Source organism: Lemur catta, chromosome 3 (assembly GCF_020740605.2).
Source record: "Lemur catta isolate mLemCat1 chromosome 3, mLemCat1.pri, whole genome shotgun sequence".
Taxonomy (NCBI): domain Eukaryota; kingdom Metazoa; phylum Chordata; class Mammalia; order Primates; family Lemuridae; genus Lemur; species Lemur catta.
Genome location: NC_059130.1, coordinates 45,313,776 through 45,328,490, shown reverse-complemented (window position 1 = coordinate 45,328,490; position 14,715 = coordinate 45,313,776). Strand labels below are relative to the sequence as shown.

At 37.6% G+C, this 14,715-nt stretch overlaps 1 protein-coding gene and 1 long non-coding RNA gene across 3 annotated transcripts in view; one reads left to right on the top strand and one right to left on the bottom strand.

Annotated features, from left to right (window-relative positions):
• NME7 (NME/NM23 family member 7) overlaps positions 1–14,715 on the bottom strand; it is a 190,149-nt gene that overhangs the window by 55,299 nt on the left and 120,135 nt on the right. The window lies entirely within an intron of this gene.
• LOC123635338 overlaps positions 1–14,715 on the top strand; it is a 33,636-nt gene that overhangs the window by 18,625 nt on the left and 296 nt on the right. The gene's annotated exons all lie outside the window — the stretch shown is intronic.

Here is a 14,715-nt window from a genome sequence, read left to right as displayed (position 1 = left end):
AAAGAAGTGATGAACATTTCAATAAAGTAGGGACACTAGAGATGGACAGAAAGGAATATTTATGAGATGCTGAGAAGGCATCTTAAAAAACTTGATTGACTATGACCGGTAGGGGAAAGGAAAGAGTTAAGATGCACTTCAAGGTTTCTGGCTCAGCAGACTCTGTGGATGTGTGTTTGTGTAGATAAGAAAAAGAAGCAGAGAAGCAAAGAAAATGAGATCTGTCTGACATAATGTGAATTTGAAAGGCCTGTAGGGTTGTTCTTAGTAAAGCTGCTAATTGTCAGAGATATGAATCTGGTGCTCAAGAGGTGTTCCTGGATTGGAAATACAGATTTGAGACTTACCAGCATACTGGTGGTTGTTGCGGTCACAGTGACAGGAGTGGATAAAATTACCAAAGGACATGCAGAAAAATATAAAAGATTTGAAAATAGAATCCCAGGGAACACCACAATTTTTAAAAACTGGTGGAGGGAAAGTGTTTGCAAAGGAAAATGTAGGAGGTCGTAGAATTTGGAGAGTGTAGCATCAGCAATGGCATCATCACCATCAGTACGATGGCTAATATTTATTCAGTATTTACTATGTTTCGGGCATTATGCCAAGTAGTTTACATTCACTGTTCATTTATTACATATAGTAAGTCAGTGAGATTTAAGAGACGATGACATAGGCTTCCAGAAGTTAGGCCTATAAAATTTTTCTCCTTTGCAACCTCTTTAAAGTTTAGCTTCTTGAGCTGCTATAATGCTTTTACTATTAAACTTTCACTCAACTCGTCCTGTGCATTGTTACATAACTCTTACTTTGATCATATGACAGTGCTGCTTTGTCAGTAGCCTTCAATGGATTTTTGTGTTTACTAAATATCAAAGTTCCCAGCCTGGGATTCATTATGATCCCAATATTTCTCTAGCCTGCCTTATCATTTACTATTATACTCTATCCAATGCTTCAAACTAAATTATTCAATCTTGCCACCTCTCTGCCTATGTGACATAATCCCTCACCTTAAAAGTGCAGATCTCCATTTCAGCTTACAGAAATTTTATCTATTCTTCAGGGTTTACCTTCCTTCACATATCACATTCTCTGTGAAACCTTTTGCACTTCCTCCATATAAGTAGTCCTTTCTTTGAAAACTCCCTTCACAACCCACACTCCTCTTAAAGCATTTATCTTACTCTCTGATTTATTTTACTACTGTCTGTGAACTTCTCTTTTCTTTCTTACAATAGTTTGTAAGCAAAATCTAGCAATGCCTTGACTACAGCTGAATATCAATAAGTATTTATTGAGTTGATTTTATTCAATTTGGAACTCCATACTTATCAAAGCAACCAAATTTGATATGTGTGTTCCTTAGGCAAATTTGCTATGATGGTCTAATTCCACTGGAAGTTTCTTTTCCTTCTGAAAGATCACAAAACAAGGATGCCCAAGACCTCACACTGAAAGCAATTTTCCTTCTAATTTTTTGATCAACTGTAAGATTACTCTATATAACAAAAGTAGGAAATCTATGCCTATATATTTACTATTGTCACACTAATAATTAATCTAGTATAATGGCATGCATATGTTATTGTTCTTTATGGTAACTAGACAAACAAGGTAATGCAATAAACTTTTAAAAATTACTACTACAACCACATTTTTAGTTTTTTCATTTATTAATTACTACTTTCTATAATCAAACTCAGTGTTAATAGTTTGCCTGTGACCTCATGGAATTTTAGCTTTACCACCATCATTTTATCTATACATGAAAAGAATAAGGTTCCAGATCTAAATGCAATATCTGTTGCTTTTACTCAACTTCTCTCCTATAGTCAAGATACAGGAACAAGGTCTCTCAGAACTCATTCAAGTCTTCCCATCCTGCCCACTGTGAAATAGCCATGTGGTACCCTCATAGCATTTATCCTAGGCACTCTAAGGAAAGTAAAGAAAATTAACATTTAGTGAATATTTACAGTGTGCCAGGCACTATTCTAAGAAGTTTACCCACATTAGCTATTTAATCTTCACATCAGGTTTACTCTTTCCCATCTTAATGGTGAAGAAACAGATGGCATTTTACAGATGAAGTACCCCAGGCAGCCTGGCTCCAAAGTCCCACTCTAAAGCACTGTGTGTCAAGTACTGTAACCACAGAACCTGTTCCTACTGGTTAAACTTTGTCAGTAAGAAAATGATGAGTTGTTTTTCACTTGCAAGGGACCCCAGGTTGCAAGTCAAGTTGTGAGCATGGGTAGATGAACCAAGCATGCCCGATTAGTGACCTTGGAATGAAAAAGTCAACTGCATTACAAACTTAAGTACTTGGATCAAGGAGCATGGACCAAATTAAGAAGCCGAAGTGCCCTGTTTTGTTGCCTTGAACTTAAGAGCAAAGAACCTGGCACTGTATCTCTGCATAGCCCAATCAGATCACGTCTCACTGCACTTTTTTATCTTCCCCATGGTTACTCTCTGCCTATAAAACCTGCCCACACACCCCAGCTCTGGGAGACAGATTTCATCATTGCCTCCTGTCTCCTTGCTGGTCAACCTTGCAATAAAGCTTTTTCTTTTCTCAAAAACTGGTGCCACGGTATTGGTTTCTATGTATGTGAAACAGCGAGCCCATTGCTTGGTGACAGTACCGGCATTCATTATTCATTCTTCCTGCTTCTGCTCTTGCCCTCCTTTGTCTATTCTCCACACAGAAGCCAGTGAGGTTCTCTTAACACATGTCAGATCATGTGGGTCCTCTGCTTAAACTCTGCAATATCTCCCTTCTCACTCAGAGTAAAAGCCAAAGTCCTTGCAGTAGCCTACAACGCTCTACCTGGTCTTCCTTCCTTGACTCACTTTCTACTGTTCTCCCCACATTCACTTCTGACTTCTTACCGTACACTGGACATACTCCAGCTGTGGCACTTGCGGTTCCCTCTGCCTGGATTGCTAAGTGACTCTCACTTTCACCTCCTTCAAGTCTGGATCCAATGTTACCTTTTCAAAGCAGCCTTCCCTGTCCATTCTACTTAAAAACTGCAAATCCCTCCCTTTCCTGGAAAACTCTGTTTCCCTTTCCTGCTTATTTTCCCCCATAGCACTTACTATAATCAGGCATATTATATAGTTTTACTTATTTATTCTGCTCATGGTCTGTTTCCCTCCACTAGAATGTAACCACTGTGAGGACAGGTTTATTGTTTGCTTTTTTTCATTGCTATATAGTCAGTATTTAGAATAGTACTTAGTGTGTAATAGGTCTCCACAAAATACTTGATAAATGAATAAATAAATGAATTCATCCAATATCTATATAGAAGTCAGGACACAGGCCAGGCACAGTGGCTCATGCCTATAATCCCAGCACTTTGGGAGGCTGAGGTGGGAGGATCCCATGAGGCCAGGACTTCGAGACTAGCCTGGGCAACATAGCAAGACCCTATCTCTAAAAAAAACAAAAAAGTAGTAGTAGCTGGGACAGATGTTAAGAAAATGAACAAGAAGAATGTGCCACAAGTCTTACAAAGAGGAATATCTCAGAGGCCTGAAACAGAGAAAGGTTAAGGAGGATTAACGTTGGGACAAGGAATAAGGAGAAAGAAGCTGCCTTGGACTACTGCTTTGTCTTCTAACTCCAGGGATCCTTACTTGACCTGTGTATATCTTCCTCTAGGACAAGGGTTCTTTTTTTTTTTTGAGACAGAGTCTCACTCTGCTGCCTGGGCGTGCCATGGCATCAGCCTAGCTCACAGCAACGTCAAACTCCTGGGCTCAAGAGATCTTCCTGCCTCAGCTTCCCGAGTAGCTGGGACTCTGTGGGCTACCACGCCTGGCTAATTTGTCTATTTTTTATAGAGAGATTCTCACTCCAGCTGGTCTCAAACTCCCGGCCTCAAGTGATCCTCCCGCCTCCACCTCCCAAAGTGCTAGGATTACAGGCGGCCACATATACAGTTATGTTTAAACAAAAATAATAGTGAAACATTACTGAAGAAAAGAAAAGTATAATTCTATTCTAATCCTTTCTGTAGCTCCGAACTGGAGAGACTATGCTGTTAATAATTCAAACAGCATTTCATTTGCATTCTGTATAGTATTAAGTGTGGCATCTCAGTAAGTATCACAATTCCTAGCAGTAAATTATGTTAATTAATAGGAAGGCTTAAAGGCCCAAACTGGCAATAATCCCAAATGGTTTCTAAATGTAACCTTTAATGATTTGGATAACATTTATAGGAGATAATAAAGTAATAAAAAGATTCATAGAGTTACAGGTTTGAAAAAATATATATATTAGTGGGATTTCAGTCTTATAAAGTTTTAAAGAATGTATTTTCATAGTCCATCTGTTTTAATCAACTAATTACATCCGCTTATGAATTTCCAAAGCAGAACTAATAAGAAAGCAACATCTGCTGGTTCTAGCAGGGTGAAATACGGCATTTTTTGTTTTTGCAAAACTTGAGTTGAAAAAAAAATTGACAAAATTTAAAACATTGAAGGAGCTGTATAAGAACTCATTAGTGCCAAGTCACTACTTTCTCTAAGAACAAAATAAGACAGACATATTCAAGAACTTTTTCATCAAAGGGGTTCCACATTTATTAAAAGCCACTAGGTTCCTAAGTAACATAGTTTAAGCTCAAAATTGAATGTATTTTTGGTATTTCTACCTCTTACTTTTGAAAGTAAAAGCTATGTACCTAATATTTAAATCTCAGAAAGAGCTCAGGAAAAACATTTAAATAATGAATAAATAGGCTTTGGTGTTTTGATTGGTGTTTCTGCATCTATTCCAAAATATAACAGTCATTTATATAAGAATTTCTTCATCTATAGTAAATAAACTACATACTTGCTCATGCCCACCCAAATTATCAACAAGTTCTGCCAGTTATCCTTCCAAAATATTAATATATTTCAAAACCTTCCTCTGTCACCATCCAAGCCCAGGGTCCCAAAATTACTTTATTCTCCTCCAAACAATTTTCCACATAGTTATATAGGACTCTTTTAAAATACAAATTTTATCACATTAATACCTTATTTAAGCTTTTTCATGAAGCTTCCCATTGTACTTGCAGTAAATACAAACTAACGTGGCCTTTCATACTTTGGCCTAGACAATCTCTTCAGTTGCACTGTAGACTACTTTTCTCTTTGCATTCTAAGCTAGAGCCAAACTGGACTTTGAATTCCTAGAATGTGCTAGGTCCTTCTGAGATTTAAGGCCTCAACACACAGCTATTCTCTCTCTCTTTCAGGTTTTAGAATGTGTGAGAATGTTTCAGGAAGCCCTCCATCTCAAGTAAGCTACAGCCTCCTGCTTTAAATTGTTACAAAATTATCAGACTCCTTTCAAGCACTTAACATAGTTGTGAAAAATACAACTATGTAATCATTTGTTCAATGACAATATTCTCATTGGGCTATAAATTCCACATGGGCAGAGTCAACGTCTATCATGCCCAGTCCTGAATATCCACATCCACAATGTACTCAATAATTTTACTTGAATGAAACAAAGTAAATCCCAATCCAACGAAAAGGGAGGTAAAAGGGAAAAAAATCTCTTAAAGTAAAATTTATTTCTAGTTCACCTAAGTCTATACAATAGCAAATCTCTGGACATTTTATTTACAAAGGAGACTTTTCTGTTTTCTCGACTATACTAGAAGATATGACTGAATATATAAAAGTATTATTGATGTTCCTATTCTTGTTCATTGCATAATAATGAACTGAAGTCTCCATTCCAGAAATGTATGGGCCAATTTAGAGTATCCCAATGGTTGGTTCCTTAAGCAGGCTGAGAGTAAACACCAATGTGACAAAAATTCTATGTCAGAAGTTTTGGTGCCCCCTGGGGATCAGAATATTAGTATTTATCTAAAAACTATGTTCTAAGTTTGTTGTTTAGATATTCCTTCTGTGGTAGTTTCAGATGTCCCTAGAAAATAACATTCTTTTTTTTTTTCATTTTAGCAATCAGAAAATGGAAAAAAATATCATTCTTAATATCTAATTGTATATATACACATATATACCTAAACGTGTGTATATATATATATATATATACATACATAAAAATATATATTTCATCAGAATAAAAGAGTATACTATAAATGCAACGTGCCAAAACAAGAACTATATATTACTTCAAAAGGAAAGATTTTCCCAGTTATGTTATAATCACAAATAAAATGGGGAAAAAAGAAAGAAGGGGCTGGGGGAAGAGGTTCTGTGATCAAAGGTCAACATGACACCCCTAGAGAGTCACACACTGAGCAATCATCATCAGCTCAGCAGGCCCAGTTATTCTCCCCCTTTTCTGCTTAGCTCCCCCTGCCTCATGGCGCTTCCCCTCTGCCTACAGGCCAAGCTTAATTAAGACTACCATGCCTACTCCAGCTCACAGCACTATCTCTTATTCCTACCCTGGTCTACTGAATCCCTCATCTAGATCTTAAGTTCTTTGAAATCAAAGAATGTATGTCATCTTTTCCTTTTTTTCTTTTTGTAATTCAACAGTTTATCATAGCATAATGTACTGCTTGGAAGGCTGTGTGAGAGGACATAATTACCATATTTGATGGAATATATGATGCAGTAATGTTTAAGGTAAACCTGAATCTAGGTGCAGTGGCTCATGCCTGTAATCCCAACACTTTGAGAGGCTGAGGTGGGAGGATTGCTTGAGCCCAGGAGTTTAAAGCTGTAGTGAGCTATGAGCACACCACTGCACTACAGCCTGGGTGACAGAGAAAGACCCTGTCTATGAAAAAAAAAAAAAAAATAGAAACACTTTCGAAAATGAATTAACCATAAGCACTATTCATCATGTATCTATTAAAAGCAGTGTTTAAAAGGTTTTATATTGTTCCTATATATATAGTATGTCCTATCTAGAGGCTGAAATGATATAGTTTCTTTTGTCTTTAATCCAATTATTTAATGTTTTCTTGGGTTCTGACCATCTATCCATAATAAGAAATTATGACCTATGTAATGTGAGGCAAATACTGTCACTTATCTTCTTACTTTTAGAGTAGCTTATAGCTAAATCACTCAGAAAAAGATTATGCAATCTTTACTTTTTTTTTTTTTTTTTTTTGAGACAGAGTGTCACTCTGTTGCCCAGGCTAGAGAGCCGTGGTATCAGCCTAGCTCACAACAGCCTCAAACTCCTGGGCTCAAGCAATCCTTCTGCCTCAGCCTCCCGAGTAGCTGGGACTACAGGCATGCGCCACCATGCCCGGCTAATTTTTCTATATATATTTTTAGCTGTCCATATAATTTCTTTCTATTTTTAGTAGAGACGAGGTTTTGCTCTTGCTCAGGCTGGTCTCGAACTCCTGAGCTCAAACAATCTGCCCGCCTCGGCCTCCCAGAGTGCTAGGATTACAGGCGTGAGCCACCGCGCCTGGCTGCAATCTCTACTTTTAAAACTTTACAGAGAAGAAAATATTTCTGTATTTAATTTTCAGAAGTCATTAGATTTGCACAGGTTTTATGCACTGGTAATACTGTGATATGGTCTCATGGACATATTATAAAACAACATAATATAACAGTTAAAGGCATGAACTTGAGAGCAACAATGTCAAGGTTTCAATCCCAATTCTGATACTTTATGGCTGGAACAACCAATAAAAGAAAAAATATTTTTATTTTTAGTTGAAAAATCCACACATTACAGGAAAAGGATATATAAAAATCCAAACCTCTGACTTGTAAATTCACATCTTCTGCCTTTTCATGAAAATGTTGTTGATTCAGTATCATTGTATTTAAATAAAGCTTTGTTTTAATTTTCATTAAAAAATTATAAAATGTTTTATTCAGTAGTTTAATGTCAAATGCTTTTTTTTTTTTTTTTATTTCAGCTCATCATGGGGGTACATAAGTTCAGGTCATATACATTGTCTCTGTCCCGCCCATCCCCCCGAGTCAGAGTCCCAAGCGTGTCCGCTCCCACTCTCCAGACAGTGCGCCTGGCACTCACCATGTATTCATACCTCGATGCCCTCCCCCCCCACCTCCCCGGGTCTGCACCCTCAAGCATGACCATTCCCCAGAGGGTGCGCAACGCACTCGTCATGTAGGCATACACCCATCCCCTCCCCCCACCCCCCCCATCCCAGTCTGATATCCAATTGGTATCCTTCCCCGATGTACATTTAGGTGATGATCAGGGAAACCAGTTTTCTGGTGAGTACATGTGATGCTTGTTTTTCCATTCTTTGGATACTTCACTTAGTATAATGGGTTCCAGCTCTCTCCAGGAGAACCAAAGAGATGTCGTATCATCGTTATTTCTTATAGCTGAGTAGTACTCCATGGTATACATATACCACAGTTTACTAATCCATTCGTGGATTGATGGGCACTTGGGTTGTTTCCACATCTTTGCAATTGTGAATTGTGCTGCTATAAACATTCGGGTACAGGTGTCTTTGTTAAAGAATGACTTTTGTTCTTCTGGGTATATGCCCAATAATGGAATTGCTGGATCAAATGGTAGGTCTACTTGAATCTGTTTAAGGTATCTCCATATTGCTTTCCATAGGGGTTGCACTAGTTTGCATTCCCACCAGCAGTGTATGAGTGTTCCTGTCTCTCCGCATCCACGCCAACATGTGTTGTTTTGGGATTTTTTGATAAAGGCCATTCTCACCGGAGTTAAGTGGTATCTCATTGTGGTTTTGATTTGCATTTCCCTGATGATTAGGGATGTTGAACATTTTTTGATACGTTTTTTGGCCATTCTTATGTCTTCTTTTGAAAAATTTCTATTCACGTCCTTTGCCCATTTTTTGATAGGATTGTTTGATTTTTTCTTGCTGATTTTCCTGAGTTCTAAATAGATTCTTGTTATCAGTCTTTTATCTGATGTGTAGTATGCGAAAATTTTTTCCCATTCTGTAGGCTGTCTGTTTATTTTCGTGACTGTTTCTTTGGCTGTGCAGAAGCTTTTTAATTTAATCAGGTCCCATTCGTTTATTTTTGTTGTTGCTGCGATTGCCTTAGGGGTTTTCTTCATAAATTCTTTGCCTAGACCAACGTCTGTGAGAGTCTTTCCTACATTTTCTTCTAGAATTCTAATCATTTCCCATTTAAGGTTTAAATCTGTTATCCACCGTGATTTGATTTTTGTGAGAGGTGAAATCTGTGGGTCCTGTTTCAGTCTTCTACATGTGGCTATCCAGTTTTCCCAGCACCATTTATTGAATAGGGACTCTTGTCCCCAGAGTATGTTTTTGTCTATTTTGTCAAAGATTAGATGATTATATGAGGATGGTTTTATATTTGGGTTTTCTGTTCTGTTCCACTGGTCTGTGTCCCTGCCCTTGTGCCAATACCAAGCAGTTTTAAGCACCACAGCTTTGTAGTATAGTTTGAAGTCTGGCAAATCAATACCTCCCATTTTGTTTTTATTGCTTAAGATTGCTTTTGCTATACAGGGTCTTCTCTGTTTCCATACAAAGTGTATAATTATTTTTTCTAAATCTGTGAAAAATGATGTTGGTAATTTAATAGGAATTGCATTGAATCTATAGATTACTTTGGGTAGTATAGACATTTTAACGATGTTAATTCTTCCAATCCATGAGCATGGTATGGATTTCCACTTATTTACGTGTTCTGCAATTTCCTTCCTTAGCGTTTCATAGTTCTCTTTATAGAGGTCCTTTACCTCTTTAGTTAAATATATTCCTAGATATTTTATTTTCTTTGTTGCTATTTTGAAAGGTATTGAGTCCTTAATTTGGTTCTCCGATTGAATGGTATTGGCATATATGAATGCCTCTGATTTGTGTGTATTGACTTTGTAACCTGAGACATTACTGAATTCGTTAATTAATTCCAGGAGTCTCTTGGTTGAGTCCTTGGGGTTTTCCAGATACAACATCATATCATCAGCGAAGAGTGAGAGTTTGATCTCTTCTGTCCCTATTTGGACACCTTTGATTCTGCTCTCTTGTCTGATAGCTCTCGCAAGGACTTCCAATACAATGTTGAAAAGTAATGGGGACAGTGGGCAGCCTTGTCTGGTTCCAGTTCTGAGTGGGAATGCTTTCAATTTTTCCCCATTCAGTATGATGTTGGCTGTGGGTTTGTCATATATGGCTTGTATTATTTTTAGGTAGGTCCCATTTATGCCTATGTTGTTAAGTGTTTTTATCATAAAAGGGTGTTGAATTTTGTCAAATGCTTTTTCTGCATCTATTGAGAGGATCATATGGTCTTTATTTTTGCTTCTATTTATGTGGTTAATTACATTTATAGATTTTCGTATGTTGAACCACCCCTGCATCTCTGGGATGAAGCCTACTTGGTCGTGATGAATTATTTTTTAAATAACCACTTGGATACGATTTGCTAGGATTTTATTGAGAATTTTTGCATCTACGTTCATGAGAGAAATTGGTCTGTAGTTTTCTTTTTTTGTTGCATCCTTTCCTGGTTTTGGTATCAATGTTATATTGGCTTGGTAGAATGTGTTGGGGAGAATTCCATCCTTCTCAATATTGAAGAATAGTTTATGTAGGATGGGCACCAGTTCATCTTTGTATGTATGGTAAAATTCAGGTGTGAACCCATCTGGACCAGGGCTTTTCTTTTTGGGAAGGTTTTTTATTGCTGTTTCAATTTCAGTTCTTGGTATTGGTCTATTCAGGAATTCTATTTCTTCCTGATTGAGCTTGGGAAGGCTGTGTGTTTCTAAAAATTTGTCCATTTCCTCCTCATTTTCCAATTTGTGTGCATAAAGATTTTTGTAATATTCATGGATAATGTCATGGATCTCTGTGGCTTCGGTTGTGATTTCTCCTTTTATGTTCCTGATGGAAGTTATTAAAGATTTTTCTTTTCTGCTCTTGGTTAGTGTAGCCAGTGGTGTGTCTATTTTATTTATCTTTTCAAAGAACCAACTTTTTGTTTTATTAATTTCCCTTATAGTATTTTTGTTGTCTTTTTCATTTAATTCTGATTTGATCTTAACAATTTCTCGCCTTCTGCTGGGTTTGGGGTCAGTCTGTTCTTCTTTCTCCAGCTCTTTGAGTCTATTCATTAAGTTGTCTATTTGTAAGTTGTCTGTCTTTTTGAAATAGGCATTTATGGAAATGAATTTTCCTCTCAGGACTGCTTTAGCTGCATCCCATAGATTTTGATAAGTTGTGTCACCTTTGTCATTTAATTCAAAGAATGTTTTGATTTCTGACTTAATTTCTTCCTTTACAAAATTGTTATTCAGAAGAAGGTTGTTTAGCTTCCATGACCTTGAGTAGGAATGAGAGTTCCTGTTAGGGTTCATTATTACTTTTATTCCATTGTGATCTGAGAAGATGCAGGGTATGATTTCTATTTTTTTAATTTTTTTAAGACTTGCTTTATAGCCTAGGATATGGTCAATCTTAAAGAATGTTCCATGAGCCGATGAGAAGAATGTATATTCAGTGGATTTAGGGTAGAATGTCCTGTAGATGTCAGTCAGGCCCATTTGTTCTAGCATTCTGTTTAAGTCTACTATGTCTTTGCTTATTTTCTGCTTGGAGGATCTGTCCTGTGCTGTCAGTGGGGTGTTAAAGTCTCCAACTATTAAAGTGTTGTTGTCTATCATTTGGTTTAGATCGAGTAGGATTTGCTTTATGAATCTGGGTGCACCTAGATTGGGTGTATATATATTAAGTATGGTTATGTCTTCTTGTTGAATTGTGCCTTTCACCAGTATGTAGTAACCGTCTTTGTCTTTTATTACTTTTGTTGGTTTAAAGACTAAGTTATTGGAAATTAAAACTGCCACACCAGCTTTCTTTTGGCTACCATTTGCTTGAAATATCAAGTTCCATCCTTTTATTTTCAGTCTAAATGCATCTTTGCCGGTTAAGTGTGTTTCCTGAAGGCAGCAGATACTTGGTTTGTGTTTTTTTATCCATTGGTCCAGTCTATGTCTCTTGAGTGGGGAAATTCAGGCCATTGACATTTAGTGAGAGAACTGATAATTGGGACAGATTTCTGTTTATCTTATTGGGTAGAACTTCTTTTCTATGTTTTCTCTCTTGAGCCATTGTGGTGGCTAGAATTTGATCTTTAGTTCTTGGGTGGTTTTACATTCGTGGGTCTTTGTTGTGATGATCCGTGTGTAACTCTCTTTTGAGTACTTCTTGGAGGGGTGGTCTTGTCTTGGTGAATTCCCTCAGTCCTTGTTTATCTGAGAATGTCTTAATTTCTCCTTCATATAGAAAGCTTAGCTTAGCTGGGTACAAGATTCTAGGCTGGGCATTATTCTGTTTCAGAAGAGTGAGAATGGGGCCCCAACTTCTTCTTGCTTGTAAAGTTTCAGTTGAGAAATCTGGCGTAATTCTAATGGGGCTCCCTTTGTATGTTACTTGTTTCTTTCTCCTTACAGCTCAAAGAAGGGTCTCTTTAGTGGATATTTTGGTCAGTCTGACGACTACGTGGCGTGGTGTTTTCCTATTTGCTATGAATCTACCAGGGGTTCTTTGAGCTTCTTGAACCTGTATATCTAGAGTTTTAGCAAGGCCTGGGAAATTTTCTTCTATTATGTCTTTAAATAGTTTATCCAGCCCTTGCTTATTCTCTTCTTCACCTTCAGGGATGCCTATAACTCTCACGTTAGGTTTCTTCACATAATCCCACATTTCTTGAAGACTCTGATCTTTTTTCTTATTTCTTTGCTCTATCTCTGTGACTGTCTTATTTAATTGGAAAGCGTTATCTTCGATTTCTGAGATTGTCTTCTATTTGATCTACCCTGTTCTTGAGACTTTCCACTGTGTTTTGTAGCTCCCTGAATAAATCCCTCATTTCTAGGAGTTCAGTTTGGTTTTTCTTCAATATGTCTATTTCTTTAGTGAATTTTTCTTCCAAATCCTGGAATTTTTTTGCGGTTTCTTTGCGTTGGATATCAATTTTTTCTTGTATATCATTCAGCTTATTTATAACCCAAGACTGAAATTCTTTTGGTAACATGTTGGTATTCTGAAACTGGCTTGTGCCAATTGGAGGAGAGTTGGTATTTCTCTTTGGGGGCGAGGTTTCCGTTTGGTTTTTTGTGCTCCCCATATTTTTCGGCTGAGCCCTTCCCATCTGGCTCTATCGTTAGATCTTTTCTCACAGCTTTAGTCTAGTTAACAGCACGTCTTGTACTCTGTTCTTAGGCTGTGGAACAGTCTAGGAATGTTGTTTCCTTTATCTATAGGGGGAGACTGTTGTGTGCTGTTTAGAGTTTTTTTTTCTATCTCAGTTGGGGGACTGCTTCTGATGGGTCCACCCCCAGAGGGTTGGCTTGACCTAAGACCAGTTTGGCAAGTTAAATCACTGTGTTGTGGACTTTCAGTTAGTAGGCAGGATTCACACTATTTGCAAGCAGAAAGCCTCTTCTCCCTCTCTTTTTCTTTCCCTTCCTTCTTCTTCTTTTTTTTTTTTTTTCTTCCTTTCCTCTCTCTTCCTCTTCCTTCTTCTTCCCCCCCTGACTTTTGGTTCTTCCTCTGGATGTGTGGTTTCTGTCTCTTTCTGCAGGAAAGACACTGGCTAGGCAGAGGAGGCAGTGCCCTCACTCCCTCAGTGCCCCAGCTGCTGCAGCTCCCACGGGCAAGGGTCTACACTGTCCCAGTGTTCCCAAGGTCCAGGCTCCACACTCTTGCGTCTGGGGAAGCACTCAGTGTTCACACCTGGGAAGGGGACCTGTCCTCGGAGCTCCAGGTCTCCCGCGGTGATTCTGCACCGATTTCAGTCAGATCCTTGACCCTCAAATGCTTTTTTATTACTCTCCTTTATCACATTGTTTCAACTTTTTGTATTTACAGAGAGTTACTATTTTTGAAAAGTTTTAGAGTTAAGTGTTATTTAACACTAAGACACCTACATTCTGAAATGTAGCTATTTTACAGCATGTATTTCGTACTTTTTCAAGTTAATTATATTAAACCCTTTAGAACCACCTACTCTTCAAGAGAAATTATTTTTTTTTTTTAGCCAGGATATTTTATTAAGCAGGCATTGCTATTTTTTTCAAATTGTTTTTCTTTATAAGTCATTTAAACTCATATTTAAAAAATGTAGAAAATATAGTCAATCCTCGTTGTTTATGGATTCCATATTTGAAAGGTTACCTGCTTGCTAAAACTTATTTGTAACCCCAACGTCAACTCTAATGGCACATTTGTGATCATGGTAGACATGTGTCGAGCAGCAAAAATTTGAGTTACCCAATGCTCAAGTTACCAGGTGAAGTTGAACAAGGTGACACTGCCTTCTTGTTCATACTTTAAACAAATATCCTTTTTGCAGTGTACTTAGTGCCACATTTTTCACATTTTTGTGCTTTTTGTTGGTGATTCTACTATTGAAAACAGTCCTCAAGCATAGTGCTGAAGAGCTCTCAAGAGTCCTAAGTGCAAGAATGCTATGAAGTGCTTTATGGAGAAAGTACATGTATAATCTAAGCATCATTCACGCATGAGTTATTGTAATGTAGGCCACAAGTTCAATGTTACTGAATCAACTATATTAAATAAGATGTCTTTAAACAGAAGCACACATAAAATAAGGCCATGTATTGATTGTTTCATCAGTACACATGTTGGGAGCAGAGGCTCACAGGAACCCAATCCTATATTTCCCCCAGGAGCAATAGCTCCGTATTCACCAATTCAGTGTTCATGGTGACTACTGTCAACAATGAAT